The sequence below is a fragment of the Lactuca saligna genome, chromosome 8 (assembly GCF_052625555.1).
Source record: "Lactuca saligna cultivar CGN05327 chromosome 8, ASM5262555v1, whole genome shotgun sequence".
NCBI lineage: Eukaryota > Viridiplantae > Streptophyta > Magnoliopsida > Asterales > Asteraceae > Lactuca > Lactuca saligna.
This window is the reverse complement of record NC_136424.1, coordinates 260,340,150-260,359,636: the sequence shown is the minus strand read 5'-3', so window position 1 is coordinate 260,359,636 and position 19,487 is coordinate 260,340,150.

Below are 19,487 nucleotides of genomic sequence, written 5' to 3'. Positions count from 1 at the left end.
GATAAACCGGCTGTTGATCTTACACTGTATCGTCAAATGATAGGCTCTCTAATGTATCTTACTGCTAGCAGGCCTGACATAATGTTTTCTGTTTGTTACTATGCTCGGTTTCAGGAAAATCCACGGGAGCCTCACATGCTTGCAGTGAAGAACATATTACGTTATCTCAAGAGAACTACCTCTTTAGGTTTGTGGTACCCTTCTAAATCAGGCTTCTTCGTTCAAGCCTACTCAAATGCAGACCTTGGTGGTTGTGGTCTCGACAGGAAAAGCACCACTGGCGGCTGCCAATTCCTAGATGGGAAGTTGGTTAGCTGGCAGTCAAAGAAACAAACGTGCATGTCTTTGTCTACTGCTGAAGCAGAATACATTGCCGCTGCTTCCTGTACCTCTCAAGTGATTTGGATCCAGAGTCAACTCCGAGACTATGGACTCAATATGAAAAAAATCCCACTATATTGTGACTCTGAAAGTGCAATTAGGATTTGTCATAACCTAGTGCAACACTCCAAGACCAAGCACATAGCACTGAGGTATCACTTCATCAAAGATCACGTGGAAGATGGAAACGTTGAAGTACACTTTGTTCGAACCACTGATCATTTGGCCGATGTCTTTACCAAAGCTCTTCCTGAAGCGACTTTCAACAAAATTCTACAAGGCTTAGGTATGATGGTAGGAGAGTCGTTCCCGAATCCTCAAATCTCTAACTAAGAATCAGGAACCGAAATATACCGAAATAGAGAGACCGCTCGGTCTCTCTCTGCTCTGGAGATTTAATGGAACCGAAATAGACAGACCGCTCGGTCTCTCTTTGCTCTGGAGATTTAATGAAACCGAAATTGACAGACCGCTCGGTCTCTCTCTGCTCTGGAGATTTAATGGAATCGAAATAGACAGACCGCTCGGTCTCTCTCTGATCTAGAGATTTAATGGACCCAAATAGACAGACCGTCCAGTTCCTCTCTGTTATGAAATTCTAATGTCACCGAAATACACAGATCGCTCGGTCTATCTCTGCTTTATCATTTTTTATGTTGTACATTTTATCTTTCTGTTTCTATTTCTTTTTCAGAAAAACTTCAAAATCACAAAAACATTTTATCTTTCTGTTTTTATTCCGTTTTCTTACTTATTTCCACTACTCGCAAGTCCTGGTTGGTGTAAGCTTTGCACAGGTAAATACAAGTATCACCTTCGATAGTGTTCACCCAGGTATGTTTTATTTTTCTCTCAGACTAGTTACACATCCCTAGAAGCATGCTGTTGTATGTTGTCCCAAGCCTCTATGACCTTGAGTAAGCCTTAATGATTCGATCAATACCTATCGTTTCTTCCCAATCAGGCTATTTTTTAACACTCGGTCTAGAGCTACCTTACTCTTCTCATTTGAAACATGAGTTGCTCTGCTTTGTCCTACTTCTGTAGCAGAAGGTACATTCGGTCTCTTAACCACCTCCTCAAATTCTACATTTATCTTCGATTCCCTAAAGTAACCCTTGATGCTTTCGGTCTTTACCACTGAAGCTTATGGTTACACAACATCTGTCTTTATGATCTTGGATTCGCTTACCACGTTCCTAGTGAAACCCAACATCCAATACCTAAAATGAATTGACGGTGTGTGTTATACTCAAAATGTTACTTGGAAATCTCATTTTCTTTTTGCATGATCTTTTATGAAATCGTCTCTACCTAAGACATTTCTTCCCAAAGAGGTCCAGTTTAATTTTTTTTTTGAGATTTTTGTTTATCCCATGCTTGTCACAAGATAATTCCCACCTACCTGTTCAACAGATCACATCGGTCTCACAGGTATCTCTACCAACACTCAGTTTTATGTTGAGACTTGATGTTCGGTTAGAGGACAGCCACCCCACAACCTATGATCAAAAGATGCCTTTCACTGTTTATTGACAGACAATTGATCGTATTTCTTGGGAAACCACACAAGCACTTCAAGTCTCTCTTGGATTTGAAGGAAGTGATTCTTGCCCGGAATCTTCCGCCTTCTGTCTTCTTTATAGACAACACTCACATCTCAAACACCTTTGATTTATTTCTTTATCTTTCACACTCTTATGAACGAAAATTAATTTTTCCAACATTCTGATTGTTGTTTGGTATGTGGTTTTAAGTTTCAGTTGTAACCAAACTAGGGCACATCGAATTTCAAACTATACAAAAATATGATTTGGGCGCGTGCAATTGATTCGTTTCACACCCACGTGTGCTGACGTTTTCCTGGGATAAACCGTAACATCCAATCGCGCTTTTTCAGGCGACGTTTTGGTTCCATCATCATCACGATTTTCTCTCTCCAGTGAACGATATAAATAAGGGGTGATCGTGTTCTTTGGCATTTACCACACACGTAATCTCTCTCTCTGAAAAAGTTTCGACTGTTCATCTTCTTCTTCGATTCAACAATGGCGACTTCTTCTTCTGCGCACGATCAAACTGCATCTTCATCTTTGCTTTCCATCAAGCCTAATCAGAATATGATTATCGAGATGACCCCTTTCTTATATGATGCGTACATGCTCCATGTGGTGGAATGTCTGAAATATTCCCTATTGCTGTTGGCTCTCACACAGGTGGAAGCAGTTCCGATGTCCCTGCTTTCTCAAGTTTACACATCAGCAAGTTATGACAAACACAAAGTGTTGGAATAGTGTCTAAGGCTGCAACTATATTAGGCAAGTATTTGATCCGGTTGTGCATGGTCCTTTTGGGTTGCCTTCACCATAGCAACTTGATGGATGATTTGTTAAGAGAGAGTAAATATTATAAGGAATAATATATGGTTATTTGATTAATATAAGTCATAGATTAATTGGAATTAATTTGGTGACTTAAAGAGATTAATTAAATAAGAGGGTATAAACTGTCAATTGTTTGATAGTTACACTTTAGATTATAAATCCTTATCCTAGATAGGATGGACGATTTCTAGGGCTTAGATAAGCCAAAATCGTCGATAGGGTTATCTATGGAATGGATTTGGATAGCCTTAAGAGAAGATTATCCAATTAGGGTTTAGGTTGTAACCCTTAAGGAGTCTACAAGTATAAATAGACCCTAGGGGTGAGGGAATTCGATACACCATCTAATGTAGAGATACTCTGGCCGAATTCCTCCCCTCTCCTCTCTCCTAAATCATCTTGCTTGCTATTGGTGTTTGTAAGCCATTAGAGGAGTGACATTTGTGACTCTAGAAGCTCCAAGACAACAAGATCAACAAGGAATCCGAAGGTATGATTCTAGATCTATTTCAATGTTGTTATTTAACTTAATTAGCCATTACAAGTCTTGGATTCAAAGCATGTTTAATTAGAAGCCTAGATCCGAGCATTAGGGTTTTGCATGCGCACATAGGAAAGTTCTTATGGCTAAAACCCATCAGTGGTATCAGAGCCTAGCTTGGTTTTTTTAAATTGTTGCTTGATTAACTGAAACAAACTTGCAAAATTCAATTTTGGGTTTATGAGTCATGTACTCGGCGAGTTCCAAAGTGGACTCGGCGAGTAGGCCTGTACTCGGCGAGTTCGAGCGTCTGGATTAGGCAAAACCGGGATTTTTTCATGTTTATCTTATGGAAACTTACCTTAATCATATTAGATCAACCCTAATTCGATTTTTTGATATATATGACTATTATCTTGATCTAATTAACGATATTTATCATCTAATAAAATATTTATTTTCCTTATGTGATAAATGATTAATTATTTTGATAATTATCTTAAAAGAAATCTTGGATAAATCAAATAAAGATAATTAGGATATTAATTGTTAATCGGAATTATTTGTTATTTGATCCTTCATGTTTTAAATGTTTAAAACCTACCCTAATGTTTTGAAATTTATATTTGTGATTAAAAGTTTTAATTTAGACAACTTAAATTTCAAACCCTAGATTTTAAAAGGTTTTAAAATACAACCCTATACTAATATGATATTACTAGAATAATATATATATGCATAACTAAATGCTAGTCTTACCGTTAGTAGGCCTCATTCACGAAGCCGATCTATAAGGTGGGTATAAGGTTGCGGCCTATAAAATGGCGCTTAATGGGTGTACACTCACACCCACCGCTTGCTTGATTGGTGAAGGGTCGTTAGCCGAACGGGTAGGATAGGGCAACCTCATCCTCTCATTAAAAGTATAAGAAGTAATACAAAGTAACTACACAATTTTAAAATTTCCCAATCTTAGTTACTTTAGGAAAAGTGAATTGATGCAATCCCATGAAATTACACTTTGCGCCCTTGCTAAGAAGTTAGTGGAGCGTGTGTGGTTTACCGGCACACTAATTGGTTCTAAGCAAAGGTGGCAAAGGGTGATTCATTGTTTATAGTAGTTCGATGGAGCGTGTGTGGTTTACCGGCACATTGAATAGGTGATCGTTACAATGAAGGCACCATGTGAATTTGCATGGTAATTCACACCCGCTTTGTGATCCTCGGTATCCCAGTCACAAACAAGAGGGGCATATCGAGATTTAACCATGCCATTGAATAGTTTGAATGAATCTCATCCGAACCTAGGAATTCTCAATACACTTAGGACTAATAGTTTAGGTTTTGTGATGGAGAATTAGTGAATCGTCATTCACTTACCTTCAATTTATTTGAGTGTTGGATTACGGCATCCCTTTTCTAGCATGTAAATGTTATTGTTGGATCCTAACCCTAATTTTCTTATTGGGTGATAATTAGGGATTCTTATTCTAATCTATCTTTGTCCTTTTCTAATTGAAGATGTCGAACGCAAACAACGCTGCTGCTAGTTCTTTCACGTTGATGAGCCTTTGCCAAAAGTTCACCTTCGATGGAACGAACTTTAGCGAATGGATAAGATACATTCGCACCATTGCTCGCTATGAGGATAAAGAGTATGTCCTCGATGAGAAGCTCGAGAAAATCAACCCCGAAGTTGCTACTCCCGAAGAAATCACCGCCTTGGAAACTCATGAGCGAGATGCAACGAAGGTACATTGCATCATGATCGCCACCATGAACTCCGAATTCCAAAAGTCCTACGAGGACATGTATCCATACGAGATGCATCAAGACTTGTTGGAGAGATACCACCAAAACGCGAGACAAGAGCGTTATGAGATTTTCACTAACATGATCTCCGCTAAGATGGGTTATGGAGAATCTCTTACCGTGCACCTGCAAAAGATGCAAAGGTATGTCGACCGCCTTCGCAAGTTAAATGTTGACTTCGGTGAAGACTTGGCGATCGATATGGTGCTTCACTCTTTGCCTCCGATGTACAACCAATTTAGGATGACCTACCACATGAACAAAGAAGAGGTCACCCTAAGCAAACTCCAAGGTCTCTTGAGGGTCGCTGAGAGCAACTTCAAGGACAAGTCTGTTGCACCAACTCCCAATCCATCCGCTGCTCCTGTCTTGGCTATTGGTCAAGGGAAGGGAAAGAAGAGGAAAGCTTCATCGAATAACTATCGCAAGGTGAAAGCCCGAGATGGTGCCTCTTCTAGTGGGACCAAAGTTGATCCCTCTAAGCCCTGCTCCAACCCAAAGGAGGCAGAGTGCCACCTTTGCCACAAGATAGGACATTGGAAGAGAAGCTGCCCGGATTACCTGCAAGCGATCAAAGAAGGAAAGATCAAGCCATCTTTCGCAGGTATATACACAATCAAATCTAACGATTCTAATCATGCTATTTCTTGGGTTCTTGATACCGGTTGTGGTTATCACATTTGTTCTAATGTGCAGGGACTAAAAAGAAGTAGGGATGTAGAGCAAGGAAGGATCAATCTAATCATGGGGAACAGAAGATCGTCGCCTGTGACCAAGATTGGAGTGTATTCTTTAGTGCTTAGGAATAGTTTGGTTTTAGATTTGAACAATTGTTGCTATTCGCCAGAAATGTCTCGAAACATCATTTCATTTCATGGTTTATATAGACAAGGATTTAGATTTTCTTTTAATAATGAGAATGGTTCTATTTTGGCTTATCTATATGGTGTCTTTTACTTTGAAGCTATACCATGTAATGGAATATATGAAACTGTTATGATTGTTGATAACTTAGGAAATGATGTTTTGAATATTGATTCTTCCACTAGTATGGATAAAGCATCCTTGTGGCATTGTCGTCTTGGACATGTCAACAAGAAACGCATAGCGCAACTCCAAAAGGATGGAGTGTTGGAGTCATTCCACCTTAGGGAAGATGACACATGCGAGTCTTGTTTACTTGGAAAGATGACTAAGTCACCCTTCACGAGTACTTGTGAAAGGGGCGAGGGGCTATTGGACCTAATACATACCGATGTATGTGGACCCTTTAGATCAACCACGAAGGATGGGAACCGCTTCTATGTGACTTTTACCGATGACTATAGTAGATATGGGTATATCTACTTAATCAAGCAAAAGTCAGACACCTTTGAAAAGTTCAAAGAGTTCAAGAATGTGGTGGAGAATCAATTGGGCAGGAAAATCAAGATGCTTCGATCCGATCGAGGAGGAGAGTACCTAAGTCTTGAATTCCACGATTATCTCAAGGAGTGTGGAATAGTTTCGCAATTGACGCCTCCTAGGACACCGCAGTTGAATGGTGTGGCAGAAAGGCGTAATCGAACCTTATTGGATATGGTTCGCTCTATGATTAGTCGTGCTTCACTACCTATCTTCTTTTGGGGGTATGCCTTAGAGACTTCCGCCCATATCCTTAACCGAGTCCCTACTAAGAAGGTTGCCAAAACACCTCACGAAATGTGGATAGGGAAAGCTCCCTCGTTGGCACATATCAAGGTTTGAGGTTGCGAGGCTTTCGTAAGACGAGATACTCACGACAAGCTTGAACCTCGAAGTGAGCAATGTATTTTCATCGGCTACCCGCAAACATCCTTTGGATATATCTTCTATAGACCGAAAGACAATGTTGTCTTTGTTGCGAGGAGAGGAGTTTTCCGAGAGCGAGAACTCATAAGCCAAGGAGACAGTGGGAGGCAAATCGAACTTGAAGAGATTCAAGAGTCGATAGATGAAGGAACCTCTACCGCTGGCATTCAACCCGAGGAGGAAACTCCGGTTGAACTGATTGACGAATCCTTACCTCTCAGACGTTCCGATAGATTTAGAGTTCAACCCTAGTTTTATGGTTTTCATATTACTACTGAAGGGGACACGTATATTAGTGATGGTACACTAGTAAATCTTGATGAACCTAATAGCTATAAGGAAGCCATGGCAGGCCCGGAGTCTGCGAAATGGAAAGAGGCAATGGATAGCGAGATCCAATCCATGTACGATAACCAAGTTTGGAATTTGGTTGATGATGTGCCCGAACGTAAGACCGTTGGGTGCAAATGGATCTTCAAAAAGAAGACCAACGTGGATGGGAACGTACACACATATAAGGCGCGATTGGTCGCGAAGGGCTTTACTCAAACTCCCAGAGTTGACTATGATGAGACCTTCTCACCAGTTGCGAAGATTAAATCTATTAGAGTGATGCTAGCAATTGCCGCATTTCATGATTATGAGATTTGGCAAATGGATGTCAAGACCGCTTTCCTTAACGGAAAGTTGGCTGAGGATGTTTACATGGATTAGCCAGAGGGGTTTGTGGATCCAAAGCATCCGAATAGAGTGTGTAAGCTTGAGAAGTCCATTTATGGACTTAAGCAAGCGTCTCGCAGATGGAATCTTTGCTTCAATGAGAAAGTCAAAGAGTTTGGATTTGTACGAAGCGAAGACGGATCTTGTGTATATGTCAAAGCCAGTGGGAGTATAGTAAGCTTCCTCGTTCTATATGTCGATGACATATTACTCATAGGAAACGACGTCCCGACTCTGCAGGAAGTCAAGTCCTGGCTCGGGAAGTGTTTCGCTATGAAGGACCTCGGAGAGGCTTCTTACATTTTGGGAATAAGGATAGTAAGAGAAAGAAGTAAGAGACTAATTGGACTTAGTCAGAATACTTACTTAGAGAAGGTACTAAAACGTTTTAGTATGGAAAACTCAAAGAAGGGAGAACTACCGATACAAGGATATGCCAAGTTGAGTAAGACTCAAAGTCCGAGTACCGAAGCTGAGATAGCAGAAATGAGCATGGTTAGCAGATATCAAGGGAACCCTGGCAAAGCACATTGGATTGCGGTGAAGAACATCCTTAAGTACCTTCGGAGGACGAAAGAATGGTTCTTAGTCCTTGGAGGGAGTGATGACTTGAAGGTGTGAGGGTATAGTGAGGCCAGCTTTCAGACCGACAGGGACAACTATCGTTCGTAGTCGGGCTGGGTCTTTACCCTAAATGGAGGAGCAGTGACATGGAAAAGTTCCAAGCAGGAAACCATAGCTGATTCAACTTGTGAATTAGAGTACATCGCAGTGAGCGAAGCGTCGAAGGAGGCAATATGGCTAAAGAACTTCATTGGTGATCTTGGAGTTGTGTCGGCCATAAAGGAGCCCATGGAGATTTTCTGTGATAACGAAGGTGCGGTTGCCTTGACCAAGGAACCGAGGGATCATGGTAGATCTCGACATATCGACAGAAAATATCACTTCATTAGACATCGTGTAGAAGAAGGATTACTCGTAGTGAAGAGGATATCATCAGAAGATCACCCAGCAGATCCGCTTACAAAGGGACTGAGTAAGGTTAAGCACTTGCAGCATGCTAGGAGTATTGGGCTGAAGGATGATATTAGTATAGATTAGATAGTATTAGAAACATATAATAGATAAATGTAATTAACATTTGATGATTAAATAAAGGAGTTTTATTTATGAGTAAAGTTACTGTCACATGTTAATTGTTTAACTATTGTTTCACTTTGCATGTTTTGACTTCCAGAATAATTGAGTTTATTAGGAATAATCGAATTATTCAAATGGTCCACAATCGTTCATATGTTGGGAGTAGATATGAATGAAGATTGTCATGAATTGGTGTGTAGAATGTCTAAATGGTGTTAGACATAGCAAGGGTTGCTGCAGCGTTCATGAGTGCTTATGAACTGGTTTTGAGCATTGGAATAAACCCGCGCTTGCTGGAATCACCTTATGGAATACGATATAAAAGGTGATCGCAAGATGATAATATCATATAGTCTTAAAACCTAGATATATGGTTTATTATTTGTTAATTGATTGTACATTGATAATGCGAAAACGCATCAGTAACTTGGTGTTATAAAACGCATTGTTGTGTATAGTTGGTTAATGAATAAGTAAATGCATATAAGTCGAAGTTTATCTGTAAATTTTATCCTAAGAGGGTAGAAGAGATATCTTGGCCACTCGATGATTTGATTTGACTTATGTGTCGTGCCCGGTCAGAACTGAATTGATGTGTTTGATTAAGTTCTATGTCAAATAAATCGGAGATCGAGAAATCAAATGCTAGACTAACCATTCCATAGGATTGTCGGCATGATATCTAACAGAGGACTGTAAGATCCCTTATCTAAAGGACAAGATTGATTATATCAGAGTTGACAGCGTCTTTGAGAGCTACGATTGCAAACCGAATTGTACTTGTATAGTTACTAGACTTATCCAAGTGGGAGACTGTTGGAATAGTGTCTAAGGCTGCAACTATATTAGGCAAGTATTTGATCTGGTTGTGCATGGTCCTTTTGGGTTGCCTTCACCATAGCAACTTGATGGATGATTTGTTAAGAGAGAGTAAATATTATAAGGAATAATATATGGTTATTTGATTAATATAAGTCATAGATTAATTGGAATTAATTTGGTGACTTAAAGAGATTAATTAAATAAGAGGGTATAAATTGTCAATTGTTTGATAGTTACACTTTAGACTATAAATCCTTATCCTAGATAGGATGGACGATTTCTAGGGCTTGGATAAGCCAAAATCGTCCATAGGGTTATCTATGGAATGGATTTGGATAGCCTTAAGAGAAGATTATCCAATTAGGGTTTAGGTTGTAACCCTTAAGGAGTCTACAAGTATAAATAGACCCTAGGGGTGAGGGAATTCGATACACCATCTAAAGTAGAGATACTCTGGCCGAATTCCTCCCTTCTCCTCTCTCCTAAATCATCTTGCTTGCTATTGGTGTTTGTAAGCCATTAGAGGAGTGACATTTGTGACTCTAGAAGCTCCAAGACAACAAGATCAACAAGGAATCCAAAGGTATGATTCTAGATCTATTTCAATGTTGTTATTTAACTTAATTAGCCATTAGAAGTCTTGGATTCAAAGCATGTTTAATTAGAAAGCCTAGATCCGAGCATTAGGGTTTTGCATGCGCACATAGGAAAGTTCTTATGGCTAAAACCCATCACAAAGATCATATTTACTTCACCATCCATGACAAGAAAACCTCCGTCTCAAAAACCATGTTTTGCTCTCTTCTAGGGCTTGCCGTGGATTCTTCCATCATCTCACCGGTGTTTGTCACAACTACCCAGCTTTTCTCGATGATGTACGAGATAGGTTATACCGATGTTCTTACGACAATCACAAAGGTCAAGAAATCTTGTCTTCCTTCTTAGTGGAATGGCTTGCTTACCCTTTTAATCAAGGGTTTAGCGGAACGCTGTGGTGGTTCTGATACCACGAGCAAAGGATTTCTCACCATTCTCTATGGTCTTTACAACGACATCAACCTAGATTATGGCTCCATAATCTGGTCTCAAGTCATTCAGAGTCTAAACACCTCAACCCGGTACTCCGAGATCTCTTGCGGACGTTTCTGGACGCTCATCACGAAGAAAGCCATGGATTACCTAGAAATCCCTGTGATGAAGGATGCTCTTCTGGCTTCAATAGCTTATTTCCACAATAAGAAGATTATTGTTTCTGATCCGAGTAAGTTTCTACACTATGGATTAATCCCTGAATCCATGTACAAGTGTGTCACGCCTCACAACAATATCATGGCTGACTACAGCACCAGAACTCCCTTGCCTCCAAGGGTTCTGTCTGACGAACAGAAAGCCGCCTTGGAAGCCCTTGATCAACCTGCCAACCGTGGCAAGAGGGCTGGTAAAAAGGAAAAACAAGAGAAGAAAAAATCTGAACCGAAAAAGGAGAGAAAGCCAAGATCCTCCAAGCGAAAACATGATGCAGATGAACCTTCTCAGTCAAAATCAAAGAAGGTTAAGAAGATGGCTAAAAGGGCCAAAGGATCCCCTTCTCCTGGCTCTACTCCAAATGACCAATCAGACGCAGAGGCTGCTGCTCCTCATGCTTCCCCAACAGAGCCAACTACTGCTCAGTCTCCTCAACAACCATCCTCTCCTACAGACACTAATCTTCCCTCTCCACCAGCATCTCCCTTAATTACAAAACCACCCACTCCTCCACCTTCTCCTAAAATTCCTACCCCACCCCCATCACCGAAACAAAAGGTCCCACTTTCTGTTCCTATAATAATCCCTCCCACTACAAAAGAACCAACCTCTTTACCGACTTCAACCATTCCTTTCTCTGTTACTATTCCTACATCTTCGATCCCCACTCCAATCATCACCGAATCCGTTACTACCACCTCTTCCCAACCACCAGTAACAGTTAATGTATCTGATACAGGGGCTACTACTGTGGTTGAAACCCCCGTCATCAACATCCCACCATCACCTTCTCCACCCTCAACCTCTGGTGCTACTTTGGGCGGTGATGATAAAGAGTACGATTCTCTTTATTATAGCCCATACCGGATTCCCACAGATACTGATGCAGATACCCCTATTACCAGTCAACAGCTTCAAGAAATTCATGACAAACTCGATAGTTTGTTGGCTGATAATAAAGCCTATGGGGGTGTGGTGCTGAAACCCTTTATCGAGTCTGCAATCAAGACGTATACTGATGCTCTGGATCGTTCCACCGATGCCATTGACAACTCAGCCGCTTCATGCTCCAAAGCTACAAAGGAAGTCTCTGAGGTTGTTCACACAACTCAGATTTTTCTTGATTCTCTCAAAGCACATGCTGATGCTAATGCGGCCAAGTTTCAAACGTCTGTGGACTCCTTTTCGGCTACCCTTCAGGGTGAAACCTCCAAGTTTAAGGCTCTACGTACTGACCTCAAAACTGAATCCACCTCTTTTCTCCAATCTTTGGATTCACGTTTTGCTTCTCTAGCAGCAGAGAGCACTTTAAAAGAAGATCTTGTCAACCATCAGGCAACTATTGACCTTCAGAAGATACAACTGGCCCAGGCACAACAAGAAATCTCTTTGCTGAAAACTTAGTGGGCTGTTCTTCAAGGTTGTGCTGGTGATGTCAAGAATATGTTGACAACTGTCCTTGACACTCATGATCCCTTTCTTACCCTTACCATCAGACAGCATCTCCAGGCTAAACTCCTTCCTGCGATTAACATTTTGAGCGAAATGAACGGCATCTCAGAGAAGCTTGTTCTTCCGAGACAAAGGGGAGAGGAGGGTATACCAAAGACAGAACCGAAGGTTAATTTAGCTTCGGGTTCTGGAAAACAATTACTTGTTGAGAGCGAGTCAGATACTGATGAAACTATCGCTGAAGCTCTTCAACGAAAGAAAGGAGACAAAGAGCTGGATGAGACACTGAAAATAGCTCGAGAGGCAGAGGCCAAAGAAAGAAAAATCAAGGAGGATGAGGATGCTCTACAGGCCAAGAAGACTCTGTTCTCAGAATGGGATAAAGACACACTCATTAATCAAGCGATTGAGTTTCCCTCCATATATTGGTTGGAACCGATTGCATCCTTTGAGTGTGAGAATACCAAAGACTTGCAGTTTGACATGCCAATCACACGAAAGGCTTTTACATTTCATTGCTTCGATGTCACTGCTGATGTCCCTCATCCAAACTTGAAGGTTGACAGAGAATTAATAGATTTTTATTTGAAGTATGGTCAACTACAGTACTTGACATGGAGTGCACAAAAGATAACTAAATTCAAGGTACTGAAACCAACACAGGCTGGGAAATTTGTGAACGTTAACTTCAAAGTCAACAGAGGAACGGCCAACACAGAACATTTTATTTCTCTGGAAGATCTTCCCAGTCTGAATCCTCATGATTGGATTATGCTATACAACATTCTTCTCTCCAATCAAAGAGAGTATGAACCGATTCTGAAACATCTCAAAAGAATGTTGGCTTCCTATATCCATGAGCTTGCCACTATGGATCAGGAAATAGCAGAAATAATGAACAAGAAACCAACCGTCAAGCCTACTTCCAAGACAAGAGATGTGCACAAAATGAAGTTAGGGCAAATTGACTCTTCAAATCTGACGGTCATGTTCACAAGAGGCGATAAGCACAAGTTTATGTTTGCTTTGGTAGACAAGCATTTGTTTTCAACAGATTGTCTAGAGCATATCATAAACATCATTCACCGATGCAAGCAGAACTCTACAGCAGACAAGAAGAACTTCACTGATATGCTTCGGTGGTATATCACTTTTAGGCATCACATTCTGGCTATTATACTGAGGATTTTTGAGACGGTGAAGAAACCTTCTGCTGTTAAAAGGGAATGAAGCCTCTGTGCCAAAGACGCAAAGGGGGAGATTGCTGAAGATTATTGTGTTGCGTCTTGGGCCCTTTTGTTTTACAGCCGGAATGGGCTTGTCAATCCGTGTTTATCTAGATTAGCATTCTTTTTCTTCGATAAACAGTTAGGGTTTTATTATAAATATATGCATGCATGTATGCGTATAGTAGCGGTCGTCACTCTCATTGATTATTGTAAACCCTAAAATCCTCTACAATTGATGTTCTTTATCGAGATCTTATGAGGTTTGTTTATTACATCATTCGACACCTTTTGGTCCATTAGCTTGTTCTTAATTGTTTATCTGGTTATTTCTCTACCTGTTTCTTAGATCTAATCGATCTTCAAGTTTGTTTTTAAACTTATCAAGGTCAAATATTGTAACCATTTTTAGTTAATCAAAATAAACGTTGGTAATAAAATATCCAAAAAGTTTCTATTTAACTACCTACTATGTTTTATATCATTAAACCGGGATCGTACGTAAAAGAGAATGCCCAAACCTGATTTCATATATTGAAGTTAAGATTTTTCCAAATTCGGCTTAGCAACAGTCAACTGAAAACTCGAATCAGAGACGAGCGACTTTTGGCCGAAATGACCTAAACGAGAATCGAAGGTCTCGACAATGGTTGTTCAGCGGTAAAAAGTCTGGCAAAAACCGACGTCAGATAAAGAACTTATGAATTTTTAAAGAAATTCATTAATCACGTCATTTTAATAAATAAATAATAAAAATGATTTCGGAATTTGCCGATGAAATCTAAACGAAAGTTGTAGATCGTAGTCTCACCTTCGCGGGGATATAAAGAACGTCGAAAACGGAGTTCGTATGAAGGAGATATGAATTTTTGATGTTTAATAAATAATTTATATATAATTTTTATTAAAAACTTCGGTATTATCCGAAGTCTGAGTCACGCACGTACGCCCCGCGTACACGAGTATGCCCAGTGTACTCGAGGCAACGGCCTCGGATCGTCCACGTCGCCCCGATACAAGCCTACCCCCGTCCCATCCGAAGTGCGAGGTAGTCGAGGACTCGGTCATGCGTGACGTACGCGTACGCCCCGCGTACGAGTGTACGCCCCACGTACGGAGGCAGTTCCAGCCTCCTATAAATAGGATGCGAGGGTTCCCGGAAAAATTGCTCATTCTCTCTCACTTTTCTTGCGTTTTGCCTTGTTTTCCATGCTCGCACTACCCCGAAGTCCTGATCATTTTACTCAAGTCCCGAAGGTCGATTTTACTCCCGAGATTCCCGAGGATCCCGAGAAAAATCCGTTTCCCGAAACGAAACTTTGCCCGGTTTTCCATCTCGCTATGTTCAAACCTTCAAGTGAGTTCATACCCCTAATCAGTGTTTTTAAATGATTTTAAATGCTTTAAAGGGGGGAGATACAAGTAGAAACAAACAGGTTATTAAATCATTGATATGTATTTTATAACTGCGTTTGTCATTTAACAGATTTCATATACTACAAAATGCGATGCATGAAATGGTTTTAAATCTTAATAACACATTGTTATTAAAAGTTTTACTTTTGAATTGTATATTAAAATGAACTCAGGTTATTGTTAATCATTGTTCAAAACACATAAGATATCTTACAAAACCATTTTTACATTCTTGAACTAAACTACGCATATTGATGTTATAGTTTGCATCTTTCATTTAGTTTCCCACACCCTTGAGTATTAAGCGTGTGTAAACCTACATGATCAACTATTAAGATTACAGTAAATTATCATAGGGATAATTGGAAGATAACAAAACATTATTCCTATTACAAGGAATCATACAAGAGTCAGTTCATTGATGAGTCTTTACTAGTACCTTACCTGATACATGAGTACCTATACATATGTTTACCTGATACATGAACACATTACCTGAGTACCTTTACGTTGATACCTTTACCTATGTATACTTGTTTGAATATTTGTATCACAAATTGCGAGGATAATTTATTAGTACCTTCTGTGTAAATTATCCTGCATATCCCCAGTACCTTGGGATATCTAGAAAGGGACTCTATCCCAGTACCTCGGGATATATGGACGGGACTAACCATTCCGGAACCCATCTGTTAGCAACAGTGGGTAATGAACATCTACGAATGCCTACGGTTATTACTTATACTTGGAGTACCTTTATAGGGACTAACCCTTCCTCCCCCTGCTGCTGCTACAGAGGACAATTGGACAATCTTCGGATGTTCATTAGGTTATATAGGTCGTGTTAACCCTAGTACCTCGGGATAACAGTTACATATGCTGTGTTAGTCCTAGTACCCAGTGACAAAACTTACAGAAGTACATTTTCCTGTTTACGTTATTTTGTGATAGTTTCACATAAACGATGAGTTAGACTAAGTACTTTAGTACTAAACAATTAAAGGAAAACTATCATTTACAAACAAAACATTCGGGTCTTGGTAGAAGACTACATCTCAAACTGATAGGAAATAAGGGATTTTCTAGGGTTTTTCATACTTACATCAACATTTTCAATTAGCGATCCACAAGGCCTTCATAACAACTTTTCACAAACAAGGCAATGACACTTATATACTTATGAATTCACCAGCTTTAAAGATGATACTCGCTTTCAAAATAACTTGTATTCTCAGGTCATCAATAGAGAGGTACGTAGGCCAGGTTTTGAGAGGACGGAACAGACAAATCTCGTCTTTTATTTTGATTGTATATTTTTGGTGTCTTACTACAATGAATGAACACACATGTATTAAAACTTTACTTATAATGTAATGGATGATGTTGTTGCTTGTTTATTATATTACACTATTGAGATACTGTACATGACGTCCTCCGCCGCAGAACGTTTCCGCCGTTCTCGGTTTTGGGGTGTGACAGTGTTTCAGTTTCCAATTATTTGGCAACTTCGTCTATGACTTTCTTCATATTATCTACCTTGTTGTCTGTTGCTGTTACTTCTGAATGGATTGCCTTTTCCGGTTCATCCAACAACCGAATGTATTCATCAAACATATTTGATATTGGAACCGAGACCTGTCCAGATGCGGGAAGATGTCGCCAGAGGCATCTTCTGTCCGTTGAACCTTCTTCATGTAATTTTCGTCAAAGGTGACATAGTAGGTCTCTTCTATTCTTTTGGAACGGTTGTTCAATACTCAGTATGCTTTTGATGGTAGAGAATAACCCAGAAAGATCCCCTCATCGGCTTTAACGTCAAACTTATTTCGTTTTTCTTTAAAGTTATGGATAAATCACCTGGAACCGAATATGTGGAAAAACTTGATGTTTGGTTTCCGATTGTTTAAAATCTCATAAGGAGTTAATGAGAATCGCTTGTTGAGGAGGGACCAATTCTAAGTATAGCAGGCCACAGCAATGGAATTAGCCCAGAAGTATAGAGGTAGAGAGGCATAACTGAGCATGGTCCTAGCTGCTTCACACAACGATCGGTTTCATCTTTCAACGATTTCGTTTTGCTGTGGAGTATAAGGAACCGAAAAGTTGTGTGTGATCCCCTTATCGGCCAGAAAGTCTTCGAAATCCTTGTTTTTGAATTCCAGCCCATTGTCACTTCTGATGTTTCTCACCATCTTCTTTAATTGAACTTCCACTTGCTTGATGAACATCTTCAGCTTGGGAGTTGCATCTGATTTCTGTTTAAGAAAGAAAACCCACGTGAAACATGAAAAATCATCTACAATTACCAGAATATACTTACTTCCTCCGATACTCTCTATAGCAGACGGTCCACACAAATCGATATGTAACAATTGAAGTGCTTCCACGATTTTGGTATTAATGCGTGTTGGGTGGCTTTTTCTGCTTTGCTTTCCCATTTCACATGCTGCACACAAATGCTCCTTTTCGAACTTTAGAAGAGGAAGACCTCGAACGTGATCACCAATTACCAGTTTGTTGATATCTTTGAAGTTCAGGTGAGATAGACGTCGATGCCAAAGCCAACTTTCATCAGTGTTTGCCTGTGATAGCAGACAGATAGCTGGTGTCCCTCGAATCGGATTTAGATTCAAAGGATACATTTCTCCTTCTCTTGCCGATTTTAGCAGAACTTTCTTAGTTTGTTTTTCGATAATCTCAGATCCTGTATCATCGAATGATACCTTTAAGCCTGTGCCCACAACTAATTGCGAGACACTTATGAGATTGTGCTGCAATCCCTCCACATAAGCCACCTTTCTGATGGAAAAGTCTCCATTAGTTATCATCCCGTATCCTTTCATTGTTCCATAGGAGTTGTTTCCAAATTTCACCGAAACGCCATCCTTTAGAGACCTAAACTCCCTTAATTCCTCCTTTCTTCCTGTCATGTGACGCGAGCAGCCACTGTCTATATACCATTCGCCATCGAACTACTCGTCACTGATTACCTGCAATTTCAAGCAGATTTAGGAACCCAAAGTTTCTTGGGTCCTGCTGAGTTTTTCACAGAGAAAGGAATTACATTAGAAGCATCAACAAAATAAGTTCTTTTGATGAGAGTTGTTTGATCTTTTCTTTTGATAGTAAATACCTTGATTTTTGTTTTATCTTCTTTAAATTTTAAGGTATCTTCATTATTTAGTTTAGTGTTTTTCGTTTGATTCTTAGGGTTAGGGGAGGATCGCTTATGTTTATATTGGAACCTGGAGGATCCATATCTAGTATTGGGACCGAACCCGGTGTCAGAACTGAATCTGGTGTAAGGACTGAACTTAGGTTGATGATGAAAGCCTTGTTTAGGACCGAAACTTGGTTTAGGACTGAAACTCGGTTGATAACCGAAACTTGGTTTAGAACCGACACTCGGTTGAGAACCGAAACTTGGTTTAGGACCGAAACTCGGTTGAGAACCAAAACTTGGTTTAGAACCGACACTCGGTTGAGAACCGAATCTTGGTTTAGAACCGAGACTTGACTTTTGGTTTTGGGATTTGGAATAACAGGAGTTAGGAGCAAAATCTTCCTTTAACTTTTTCTTCCCTTTATCCATGGATTCTTTCCTAGGAGATTCATAGTTAGGATTTTGAAAGTTCCAATGCCTTTTCCGTTCATTTAAATTCGAGGCGTATTGCTGATTTCTGAGTCTTTTCTGTTTAGCTAGCTCCTTCTGAGATTTGTGAACATTGAAACTTGACTCTGATTTCTCCTTCATTCTCTTGTCTTCCACTATGGTTTTGGTGTGTTCCTTAGTTTGAACTGCCGATGCTTCCTGTCTCTTGAGTGGACCTTTCGGTTCTTTTCTTTCGATTGGAGCGTCAGGTTGCAATGATGGTTCATCAGGAACATCTTTTGTTCTTCTTGTGCTGGGAATATCAAAACTTAAGGGTTTATTTATGGGTTCTAGTATGTATCGCACTTTGACTCTCCATGTGGTTCTCTCAGACAGACCCACAGTCTCATCTGCATTGTCAATGGGAGCAGACCAGAAATAGTCTTCACATCCTTCAGCATTTTCCTCTTCAACTATCATCCTTAATTCAGTTGTTTGTCTGTGAGTGACTCCAGTCACAGCATAAACTTGGTTTGGTACGGTCTGTACCTTCTGATAAACCATAGCCTTTTCTTTGAGTTTAGGTTTCTGTTCCTTTGACAGACGAGCAAACTCAACTGAGTTTGCTGAAATAAGAGGTTTTTCACTCTTGGCTTCATCTTTCACAAACTCAGAACAATCAACAACATCCTCTACTAAGATTTCACTCATCTCACTCTCTGTTTCAAATTAAGAAGCATTATCTATTATAATTTTATTATCCTTGACGGTTTTGGCATTTGATTCATCGAATGTTTGTATAGTTTCGGTTTTAATATTCATCCTATCATTTTCATCTAATATATCTCTTAACATACTTTTATGTTCCTTAGAATCGATGAAAGTTTCTATCTTATCTAAACCTAGCCTATATGACATGGATGTTTCTTCAGAGGAAACTTCTGATTCACATTCTGCTATAATATCATCTTCCTTAAATTCAAGAA